This window comes from Oryctolagus cuniculus, chromosome 15 (assembly GCF_051225735.1).
Source record: "Oryctolagus cuniculus isolate XC-2025 breed Fujian yellow rabbit chromosome 15, ASM5122573v1, whole genome shotgun sequence".
Classification (NCBI taxonomy): Eukaryota; Metazoa; Chordata; class Mammalia; order Lagomorpha; family Leporidae; genus Oryctolagus; species Oryctolagus cuniculus.
In genome coordinates this window covers 79,966,159-79,978,564 of record NC_142881.1, presented here as the reverse complement: position 1 = coordinate 79,978,564, position 12,406 = coordinate 79,966,159, and the positions used below count along the sequence as shown (strand labels likewise).

The window sequence follows — 12,406 nt, the reverse complement described above, 5'->3', positions numbered from 1 at the left end:
TATTTGGACTTCACTGCCTAAACTTAGCTTGGCCACCTGCTCATCTCCACTTCTGCCCTGCACTGCTTCACACCCACCACTAGCTCCCCACCCTTCTCAGAAGCCCATCCTTGCCCCTCCACAAAGATTCAAGGCACATGTCAGGGTTGTATCAGGACTTAAAACTGGTGCCATTGTCAGCCTTCCAGTGGCTGGAAGAGAGAGAGATCTCCAAAAATGTAAAGGGCTCTGTCAGTAGCATGAACACAGAAACAAGCTGTGACACAGTCAGCCTTCAGGAGTGCACCCAGAGCCAGGAGCTTTACATGGAGTCCCAGTGTGTACATCTAAGCAGGGTCACAGGAGGGAGGAGGAAATGCCTGCAAAGGGAAGGGGTCATAGCTGGCAAGAGTATAAGAAAAATGGCCCACTGTCACAACTACTAGTCCAGTCATGTTTTAGGACTTTCTATTTAAAGAGTTACAGAGAGGGAAAGAAAGAAAGATTGTCCATCTGCTGGTTCACTCCCTAGATGGCTGCAATGGCCAGCACTGGACCACACTAAAGCCAGGAGCTTCACCCAGGTCTCCCACATGGGTAACAGGGGCCCAAACACTTGGGCCATCTTCCATTGCTTTCCCAGGCCATTAACAGGGAGCTGCGCAAGGAGGGCAGCCAGGACCTGAACCAGTGCCCATATGGGATGTTAGCGTCACAAGTAGGCAGCCTTACCCACTATGCCACAGTGCTGGCCCCTCAAGAAGATCATTATTAAGGTCTTTCCTCACAACTTTTTATATCCCGTAACTATCAACGAAGGGAGTGAGATTGATCAGGAAAGGTTTATTCCCTGTAAACTCAAGGATGTCTTCCTTATAATCACACTTCCTCCATAGATGCTTGTGGGCCATTGATTTCTTTCGCTGCGTGCATGTGCACACATATGTGTGTGTGTGTGTGTGTGTGTGTTTATAATGAAGCAGATCCTATATTGAGATTAAGCCATGTATAAAAAACACTGATCTGCCACTTGTAAATCGTGGGCTGTGATATCAGATCTGGGTCCCATCATGACCAAACGTGTGACGTAGTGCTAAGTCTTCTGTGTCTTAATTTATAAAATTGGAGTGCTTAAAAAAATAGTTATTTTAGGGCAGCGCCGTGGCTCACTAGGCTAATCCTCCGCCTTGCGGCGCCGGCACACCGGGTTCTAGTCCGGGTCGGGGTGCCGGATTCTGTCCCGGTTGCCCCTCTTCCAGGCCAGCTCTCTGCTGTGGCCAGGGAGTACAGTGGAGGATGGCCCAAGTGCTTGGGCCCTGCACCCCATGGGAGACCAGGAGAAGCACCTGGCTCCTGCCATCGGATCAGCACGGTGCGCCAGCCACAGCGCGCCGGCCGCGGCGGCCATTGGAGGGTGAACCAACGGCAAAAGGAAGACCTTTCTCTCTGTCTCTCTCTCACTGTCCACTCTGCCTGTCAAAAAATAAAAATAAAAAAAAAGTTATTTTCAAAGGAGTTTTTATAAAGATAACTAACATAACATAATAACTGATCAAGAGCCTGAATAGGAAATTAATAAATTTTGAATTCCTTCTCCCTATGGGCAAATTGCAGCACTGCAGACTGCCAAACCAAGTCATTTCTCCCTACATATTATTTAGAGCTTAACCTAAGTCAGGGCATGTCCTGACTTCTACACTGGAGCCAATTAGTCACTTCTAGGCTATAGCTCTACAGGTCCTAATGCCATGCTAAAAACACACATCAGAAACTCTCTCCTTTCCTATTTTTTCCCCAATAGCTGCAATTGCATTTTACCACCAAACAAAACCACATTCTCCTTCTTGGCCATGTCTAAAGTGAAGCGTTTGCCACCAACCTGCTCAGAACAAATCCCTGCAAAGCAATCCGACCAGAGTCAGGGCCTGATTCGAGTCGGTGATGGGGACTCTGTTAATGAAAGTCTGGCAGAAAGGCCTACAGGGAGTCTGTCCTAGCAAAAGCACAGCAGGAAACAGACTGGGTTAATCCTCTATGTGGCTCCTGATTTTCCAAGCTTTACAAGCACAGCTGAAAACAGCCTATTTTCTCAATTTTTCACTTCAGCATCCCCCTTTAAACCAGCTCTATTCCATAAATACTGCATCTTTAGGGACACGTGTGAGAGGCAGTGATCCTGGTCCAAGTCCCAAATCCTGATTTCAGAGTCCCAAAGCTGTACCCTGCAGGTGTTCAGGAGAGACCATCTCCAAAGTACAACTGCCTTCAAGCATTGTAGAAAACTGAGAATGAAAATGTGTTTTGTTCATGCAAGTGTGTAGGACTTCAGCCTGCACCTTACCCAAAGTCTCATTAACACCTGCCTTAAAAAGAAGGGCTGGTGGCTAGCACTGCAGCTCACTAGGCTAATCCTCAGCCTGCGGAGCCGGCACCCCAGGTTCCAGTCCTGGTTGGGGCGCTGGATCCTGTCCCTGTTGCTCCTCTTCCAGTCCAGCTCTCTGCTGTGGCCCAGGAGGGCAGTGGAGGATGGCCCAAGTGCTTGGGTCCTGCACCCGCATGGGAGACCAGGAGGAAGTACCTGGCTCCTGGATTCGGATCAGCGCAGCACACCGGCCATAGCGACCATTTTGGGGGTGAACCAATGGAAAAGGAAGACCTTTCTCCACCCCCCCTCACTGTCTAACTCTGCCTATCAAAAAAAAAAAGAGAGAGAGAGAGAATATGAGCTATTCTAGATAAGAACTGGATGGAAGGATAGCAGACAGTGAAGGAAGTAACCCAAAATGTCCCCCTAGACTTTTCTTTTTTAAATAAATCTTTTTAAAATATTTATTTATTTATTTGAAAGTCAGAGTTACATAGAGAAGGAGGGGCGGGGGGGGGTCTTCCATCCACTGGTTCACTCCGCTGTCATATCATTCCATGGTAGTAAAAGATGAAACAGTTGGGTAAAGCTTAAAATATATATTAGATGTTACAACTTGGATTTCAGAAATTTAAGAGAAAGAGTGGGCTTTGAGAAGGAAGATAATTCTAAAAATATCTGATCCCATCTTACCTAAGCACTCTGGTGAGAAAGAAGAAGTCAGGTGTTCAATTCAGTTGTGCTTGATGCCCCCAAATACAAAATAAAACAGTGCAGCATCTCAGAGCCTGGCCCTGGAGTTTGACCAGTGGCATTTGAACCACAGCCTTACCACTTTACAGTAGGAAATGTGAGCCTATTAACTAACCTCTCTACAATGCCATTGTCTGATCCATAAAGAAAGAGATGTAACTGCATGTATCCCAGTGGTTGCTGTGGTGATTAAATAAGATAATGCAGTTGGCTCCTAATAGAAGCTCAACAGATAGTGGCTATTGTTATTTTTTTATGAGGCTGCATTCTAGGCAAAGAAAATTTAAGGATGAAGCTTGATCCCTGCCCTCAAGCAATTGCCCGCTATTGTAAATAACTAAAATACAATGAGAAGTGATTAGGATATAGCTACAGCTACCTCAAACCTTCTTGCGAATCAGATGTGGAATAAGTTACTCATGTTGTCTCAGCTAATAAAACTGTTATCTACAGAAAACACTGGATCTGCCTATTGAGAATTCAGATTGTAAAAGAATCATACAGTAATGAATTCAAAGTGTGAAAGAATCACTCAAGGGCTGGTGTGGTACAGTGGGTTAAGCCACTGTCTGTGATGTCATCATCCCATATGGGCACCAGTTCAAATCCCAGCTGTTCTACTTCCAATCCAATTCGCTGCTAATGCACCTGGGAAATCAGTGGAAGATGGTCCAAGTGCTTGCACCCCTGCCACCTATGTGGGAGAACCAGATGAAGCTCCTGCTTTCAGCCCAGTCTGCCCTAGCCCAGTCCCAGCCATTGGGCCATGAACCAACAGAATATTTCTCTCACTCCCTAACTCTGCCTTTCAAATAAATAAATCTTTAAAAAAAGAAAAAGAATGAAAACAGGGCCCAAACCCAACTGAGAGGCCACTGCCTCCCAGGTCTACAACAGCAGGAAACGGGAGCCAGGAGTAAGAGCTGGAGATCAAACACAAGTACTGAGATAGGGGCTATGGATGTTTTAACCACTCCTTCAAGAACCTGGTATCCAGACTGAGAATAATTTGACTGGACAAGAATGAAGCAATTAGAGCCTTAAATTCGTTCAGAAAACTTAAGAGCACCCACAGTCTCTTAGTGCTTTCAAGTCTGTATAACTTGAGCTCTATTCCTAGTTAAAAGAGAATTTTCAAATGGAATTCACAAGCTTCTGTCAGTGCTCTTTGTGAAATAATGCAAAAATGGAAATTTTAAGATAGGATGGAAATCAGTAAATGCTATTGTGGTTTCCAAGGAGAATTCTACAAACCACAGCCTGGGGCTTTGCAAAGACAGCTGTCGTAAAGCAAGAGAGAAGGAAGTCAGAAAGAAAAGGATTCTCGAAGTGAAAGGATAAATCAGTGTCCAGTGCAAGAATGTGACAGACTATGGCTCAAAGTCATTTGTGCACATGCCACATGCCACATACTATCTATCCTGGGTACTGCTCCATACATGATCCTATTGGATTTCCAATAGCGAAAGGCACCATTATGTCCACTTTTACAGATAAGAGAACTAGCATACAAAGAGAAGGATTAAAGTAGGAAGAATCTCTGGCCTGTTTCAGAGTTAAAATTGTATGTTCTCAATTCTGCCTGTGGAGGATGAGCACCAGACATTCTGGATAAATAGAAACATCCAGAATCTACAGAGGAGTCTGAATAAACTGGAGAGAAAACAACACTTGCCATGTCCAAAAGAGCTTGGTAGCCAGCGATGCTCTGCAGAGGAGACACTATGGCAGAACTGTTTTGTGGTTTCTTTCCAGCCAACACACTCCTTTTGCTGAGAGCTACTGACCTACTCAGAGGTACACATTTTCACTCCAAGCAGATACATAGATACATAGTTAGATAGGTAATTACTGGCTCCTGAATGTTTGCCATGGGTTGAATAAGACCTGTCTTCCCCAAACTCATACAAGATGGTTAAACTCTACTGGTTTTTTTAAATTTATTTGTTTTATTTGAAAAGTAGAATTACAGACAGGCAGAGGGAAAGAGAGAGAGAGAGACAGAGACAGAGACAGAGACAGAGTGAGTGAGAGTGAGAAAGTGCATGAGAGGTCTTCCATCCACGGGTTCACTCCCCAAATGGCTGCAATAACCAGAGCTGGGCTGATCCAAAGCCAGGAGCTTCCTCTGGGTCCCCCATGTGGGTGCAGGGGCCCAAGGATTTGAGCCATCTTCCACTGCTTTCTCAGGGCATAGCAGAAAGCTGGATCGGAAGAGGAACAGCAAGTACTTGAACCCACACCCATGTGGGACGCTGGCGCCACAGGTGGCAGCTTTACCCATTATACCACAGCACTAAACTCTACTACCAGGGCCGGCGCTGTGGTGTAGTGGGTAAAGTTGCCTCCTGCAGGGCCAGCATCCCATATGGGTGCCAGTTCTAGTCTCGGCTACATAGCTTTCTGCTATGGCCTGGGAAAGCAGTAGAAGATGGCCCACATCTTTGGGCCCCTGTACCCACATGGGAGAACCAGAAGAAGCTCCTGGCTCCTGGCTTTGGATCATCTCAGCACCAGCTGTTGTGACCAACTGGGGAGTGAACCAGCGGATGGAAGACCTTTCTCCTTCTCTCTCTCTCTCGCTCTCTCTCTCTCTCTCTCTCTCCTTCTCTCTGTAACTCTGACTTTCAAATAAATAAATAAATCTTTAAAAAATAAAATAAAATTAACTCCACTATCTTAACATTGAAGGTTGATGGATTAAAGACACAGACTTGATCTAATTATGGCACCTGGGAGGTGTGTTGGGTGGGAGGTTTTAGGCCACAGAGGTGTGCCCTTGGAAGTGGTTCTCAAAGAAATAATTATTAAAGTTCTAGCCAGCTGTTCTCTTACCTGCCTGGCTCACCACATAATTATTCCTCCATACTCACCATGACCAGCCTCCATCAGATGCTAGATTATGGGGCCACCTAATCATGAACTGTGACCTCCAAATTATACACTGAAATCAAGCCTTTCCAAGAAAAAGATTTTAATTGAAGATATTTTAATTAAAGGAACCAAAAGCAGACTAATACAATGTTCCTGTGACCTTCTCACCAATCCTTATAAAACTTTACCTTTGGTGCTTTAACGTGATGGACTCTGTTTGAGGAAATAGTAACCAACATGACAGGCTTAGGTGACCAAGCATTGCTGTGACAGACATGTGCTCCCCTGAAACATGAACCTGATGCATGATGGGAGTCTTATAATATGTATGCAGCTCACAGACCATGAACCTCTCCCCTATTACTCAAAGTAAATAAAATCAAAAGCAAATGATTTGCACATAGAAAGATTTCAGAGACCCAGAGGAAAAGTGAAGAACATAAATAGAGATTGTGATTATATTTTAATTTTTCTTCCACCCAAAAATCACAACTTTGGAAGAGAAATGGGTATGAACTATCAACAAATCAGAAGCTAATGCAAGACTCTGCTTCCCGACTCATGACTTTAAGAGATGGCTGAGCCATGGCAAAAGACAGAGGAGATTTTATTAGGACAAGCAAGAATGTGAGACAGTAGACTCAAAGTCAAGATCCAATATATGACAGTCAGTGTCATCAAAAAGATGAAAACTTCATCTAAAATATATGCTACTGGAAACTAAGAAGCTACCAGACATGACACAGGAAAGATTCTCAGATAAAAGTTACAGGTAAGGAAGTTAAGATGAGAATATATTGTCATTCCAGAAGGATGGCACCACGAGGGAATTCATACCCCTTCTCCCTTTTTCCTCTTAAAATATCCATGACATTTTCTGTCAAAGGGTAAAAAAAATTCACATTAACACCCAAAGTGTTCGACAAGAATGTTAGCATATTTCATATTCTGTAGCAAATGTATACTCTGTCTTAAAAAGTTGGAGAAAATTACAAGTTGGTACCAGCTGCCAACCCAGTCCCAGAACTCTGCCTCCCAGGGGACATCGAGTCAAGAGAAGAGAGCAGCATGGCCCGAACACTGGCGGTGAGCTAAGTGCTGACACTGCACTCGTAGATGCACAACCAGGCCAGGCACGAGGGACCTCACAGTGCTAAGTTCAGACTTGAGCCCCAGATCCAACGAGTGCCATTCCTCTCATCTAAGAGGCGTATGCAGCAATCGCCCAAGCCCCAGCCACACCCTGATGCTGCAGTAGTACTGACAATATGACTACAAGAAGACAGATGCTGGCTTGACCCTTGCTGCAAATGGAGATTTATCAGGCCTCAGTTTCGCTCCCTTAGCTTGTAGTCCCTCTGTATTCATTATAATGATTATGAGTCAATTCTTTATTAAAAATCAACTCCTTATATTTAACAGCAATCACTATTCAGTTAAGTTTCAGCATTTAAGAAGAATTGTGTATTGACTACAGTATTCAACCAAAAGTATTAAGTAGAACAAACAAAAAAAAATACTAAGAGGGATAACATATTAAGCTGCTCATCAACAAAAAAGAGTGGGAATAAGAGAGGGAAGAGATGTGCAATTCGGGACATGCTCAAGCTGACTTACCTCAAACGGTAGAGTTAGAAACATACCAGGGGATTCTAATTCAATCCCATCGAGGTGGCATGTACCAATGCCGTCTCACTAGTCCCAGTGATCAATTTCTGTTCACAATTGATCGTAATGATAGGACTAAGAACCAAAGGGATCACATAAACAAGAATAGTGTCTGCAAATACTAGCTGATAGAATCAAAAAGGGAGAGAATGATCCAACATGGGAAGTGAGATACACAGCAGACCCATAGAATGGCAAATGTCCTAACAGCACTCTGGCCTCATAATCAGACCTTAAGGCATGTGAATCCGGCTGAAATGCCCATGAGAGTATTTCAGGCATGGAAAGCCAAGACACTCTGGGGGAAAAAAAAAAAAAAAACCTAAATGAAAGATCTCCACGAGTGAGATCCCAGTGGAAAGAATGGGTCATCAAAGAAGGAGGTACCTTTCTCTGAAGGGAGGAGAGAACTTCCACTTTGACCATGGCCTTGTCTAAAAATGATCAGAGTCAGTGAACTCAGGGGGCTTCCATAGCCTTGGCAACTCATGACAAGAGCCTAGGGTGATTACTGAGGCCATAAACAAGAGTGTCAATTTGTTAAGTCAACAACAGGAGTCACTGTGCACTTACTCCTCATGTAGGATCTTTGTCCTTAGTGTGCTGTACATTGAGATCTAATGCTATAACTAGTACTCAAACAGTATTTTTCACTTTATGTTTCTGTGTGGGAGCAAACTGTTTAAATCTTTACTTAATGTATGCTAAACTGATCTTCTGTATATAAAGAGAATTGAAAATAAATCGTGATATGAATGGAAGGGGAGAGAGAGCAGGAAAGGGGAGGGTTGCGGGTTGGAGGGACGTTATGGGGGGGAAGCCGTTGTAATCCAAAAGCTGTACTTTGGAAATTTATATTCATTAAATAAAAGTTAAAAAAAATCAACTCCTTAAATTAAGGAAGACACGCATAGGTCAGACTGGCCCCAAAGACCAAACCGCAACCTGCAGAATTCAATTATCACCTCCACAGTTAATGTCTTAATGCTAGACTCCATTTTGAGATGCTTCTCAGCAACACTAGACCTTGATCAAACTAAGCAATAACAACTAACCGTTATAGTAAACATTTACCAGGAAAAAAATAAAATTCTTGGGGAGAATATAAAGCAACTAAAACACCCACAAACCCAAAATGCAACAGTGACTTTATGTTTATTATTTATTTATTTGAAAGAGAAAGAAACAGACCTCCTATTTGCTGGTTCATTACCTAACAGCGGATGCAGGGCCAGGTTGAAGCCTAAAACTGGGAACTAAAGCTGAATCTCCCACCCCGGTGACAGAAATTCAACTACCTGAGCCATTAGCCTGCTGCCTCTAAAGCTGTGCATTAGCAGCAAGTTGGAATTAGAAGTGGAGCTGGGACTCAATCCCAGGTACTCTGATTAGGGACATGGGTATCCCACGTAGTATTTTACCTACTAAGCCAACTGCCCACTCCAAGCAGCCATTCTAGGAAAGTGGTTTAACCATTTCTTTTCAAGTGAAACATACATTTAGTATACAATCTAGAAATCCATCCCTAGATATTTACTCAAGAGAAATGAAAATATATATTTGCAAAAAAGCTAGTGATAAGTGTTTACAGTGGCTATATTCATATTCATCCAAGCCAGGAAATGCCCAAAGTAGCAGGAAGTATGCATTTCCCCCAGAACAATGAAAATGCACATCCACAGGCAGACTGGGACAAGATCACATACTTCAGTAGGAAAATAGTGAATATTAGCAGCTAGGAAGGGTACGGAGGAGGAGGGCAGGGACAGGTTGAGTAACAGGTATCAGAATACAGTTAGAATAAGTTCCAGTGTTCAACACCACAAGAGAGCAGGTGCAGTTCAGAGTAACCCACTGTTCTGAAAAGAACCAGAAGACAGGAACTCTAAGGCTCTAAACAAAATATATAAGGATGTAGAAATGCTCATTACCCTGATTTGGTCATTACATACTGCATACAAGTATTGAATTAGAATACTGTATCCCACAAATAAAGATAAATATTGTATGTCCATTAAAATCAACATTTTAAAAATAAAATATGAGCAGAAGTCTTGGACACTTCATGATGGAATGCTGTGAATGGACAAGAAGCCCCTCCTTGCAGGCCACAATAAAAGTGCTGGGCATCATTAGTCATTAGAGAAATGCAGATTAAGACCCCATGGAGGGGCCTGAAAGTGTGACACAGTGGGTTAAGGCCCTGGCCTGAAACACCAGCATCCAATACGGGAGCCGGTTTGAGACCCGGCTGTTCCACTTCCAATCCAGCTCTCTGCTATAGCCTGGGAAAGCAGTGGAGGATGGCCCAAGTCCTTGGGCCCCTGCATCCGCATGGGAGACCTGGAAGAAGCTCCTGGCTTCTGCCTTTGGATCTGTGCAGCTCCAGCCATTGCAGCCAATTGGGGAGTGAACCATCAGATGGAAGACATTTCCCTCTTCCCTCTCCCCTCTCCTCTCTCTGTATAACTCTGTCTTTCAAATAAATAAATAAATCTTTTAAAAAAAAGACCACATGGGGTACTCTCACACAATACAATGGCTAGTGTAAAACAACTGATGGCCCTGAATGTGGGCAAGGTTGGGGAGAAAACAGAATTCCCAAACATCACCTTAGAGAGTATAAAATGGTACAACCACATTGTAAACCAGTTTAGCAAGTTCTTCAAAAACCTTACACTACTCTAGAACCCAGCTAGCTTACTGGTAGGTGCATTTCCCCCAGAACAATGAAAATGTGCATTCACAGGCAGACTGGGACAAGATCACATATAACAGCACCTTTGCTCATCACAGCCAAACACGGGAAACCATGCAAATGGCCATCAGAGTAAGAAGGGGTTGCCAGCTGCCAACACAGGTCTACTCACGTCCTGCAGGGTGCTCAGCCATCACAGGGAACACACGAGGGTTCTGTGCAGCAGCAAGCATGGCTGAGCCACAGGCTCTGGAAGCAACATGACGTCTCATTCCACTAACAGGACACTCCAGAACAGACAAAACCCACGGCTGGTGAAAGACATCAGGAGTGGAGAGCAAGTCTGAGGGGGCTGCAAAAATTGGCAGGAAACTGGGATAAAAGCTCAGTTTATGTTGGTGCAAAACTTTTTGAAAGCCATGTGTACAAGGACGCTTCTAAAAGATCAGGTAAAGCAAATATTTAGAAGGAAGAAATGATGCATGGATTTCAAAACTGTTTTGCATCAAAGTAAGCTTACATTTTAATTCCAGTTTTTCTAGAAACTTTTTTTTTTTGACAGATAGAGTTAGTGAAAGAGAGAGAGACAGAAAGGTCTTCCTTCCGTTGGTTCACCCCCCAAATGGCCGCTATGGCCGGTGCGCTGCGCTGATCCGAAGCCAGGAGCCAGGTGCTTCCTCCTGGTCTCTCAAGCGGGTGCAGGGCCCAAGGACTTGGGCCATCCTCCACTGCCCTCCCAGGCCACAGCAGAGAGCTGGCCTGGAAGAGGGGCAACCAGGACAGAATCCTGCGCTCCGCTCCGGACTAGAACCCGGTGTGCCAGCGCCGCAAGGCGGAGGATTAGCCTAGTGAGCCGCGGCGCCGGCTCTGTTTTTATTTTCATTGTAACACTAGTGCCACGCGTGCTGGGTCTGTGACAGTCCCTCAGCTGTACACCTGTGAATTCCGCAGGCACACTGCAGCACAGGTCACATTTCAGTACGATTCAGAAAAGAGAGGCGGCGATGGCCTCTTCTCACTGAGGCGCCACGGGTACTTCTGGCCACAAGATGTTCACAGGGCCGGCGGGAAAAGTTCTTGCTCACTCTCCCTCCCTCCCTCCCTCCTCTCTCCTCTCCCGTCTCCTACTCTCTCCCTCTTTTCCACACCTTCCTTCCTCCATCAACCTTCCCTGTAGGAGGGGAAAATACCCGTTTCTCAGGAACAAAACTGAAAGTCCTGCGGTGAAAACTTACGGAAGCCGCCGAGGAGAACCGCTAGGGCCCCCGCAGAAAATCACGAAGAGAGTTCCAGCACGTCCCCGAAAACGGCGTGGCCGCCACGGGCCTGACCCTTGGCTGGGCGGGGTCTTTCCCAGCCTCGGACACCAGCTCCTGGCGGCTCCTGGCCGTTTCTTCAACGCTCAGGCTGGAACCCAGGCGCGCGGGAGCAGCAGGTCACGCGCCAGCAGCACTTCCGGTCACAGCGTCCCGCCGGGGAGCGCTGCCCACGGGGTGGGCGTCCAGGCGCAGCCGTTGTCCCGCGGGACGCTGCCCGCCTCCCACAACTGTGTGCAGGTGCGCTTCCGGCTGCTCGGCCCTTGGGATCCAGGGAGGCTGCAGGTGCCGGATCAAGTACTTGCGACTTGAATGCTGCAACCGACACAGCTGCCCCAGAGTTCTCGTGTGGTTGTCGTCCCTGGACCCAGAGGCCCTGTCCATGGCTGGGGGAAGAAATGATGAAGAAAAAAAGTCTTCAGTCCAAAGGAGAAGCAAAATGGAGCCCCCAGACTGCCGGCCTCAGCAGCTGCCCGGGCCTTGGCCAAGGTGGGCAAATGGTGGGTTGCAGAATTTGACACAGTGGAGTGCAGGTGCCGAGAGACCAGAGTCCTGCAGAGAATGGCCAGGTCAGGGTGAGGCATGGGCAAGCAGCAGCACGGAAGGGACAGTCACCAGGCCCAGGCACAAAGGCAGTGGCTGCCCTGCCCATCCCAAGGCCTCCAGAACTCCCGGTGGACGTGGAAGGCCGCTCTCAGGGAAAACCTGGAGGGCTGCTCTCCCCCAGGCTGAGACTGGGCCGGAACCAGGGAC

At 45.9% G+C, this 12,406-nt stretch overlaps 1 long non-coding RNA gene across 7 annotated transcripts in view; it reads right to left on the bottom strand.

Annotated features, from left to right (window-relative positions):
- The window catches only part of LOC127486125 (uncharacterized), a 149,134-nt gene extending 137,010 nt beyond the window's left edge, over window positions 1-12,124 (bottom strand). The window contains exon 1 of one of the 7 annotated variants that reach the window (XR_016221062.1): window positions 11,573-12,124. This is a non-coding gene — a long non-coding RNA (uncharacterized LOC127486125). The remainder of the gene's footprint in view (window positions 1-11,572) is intronic. The other 6 variants (XR_016221061.1, XR_016221057.1, XR_016221056.1 and 3 more) reach the window with 6 other exon arrangements.
- Window positions 12,125-12,406: the final 282 nt, after the last annotated feature.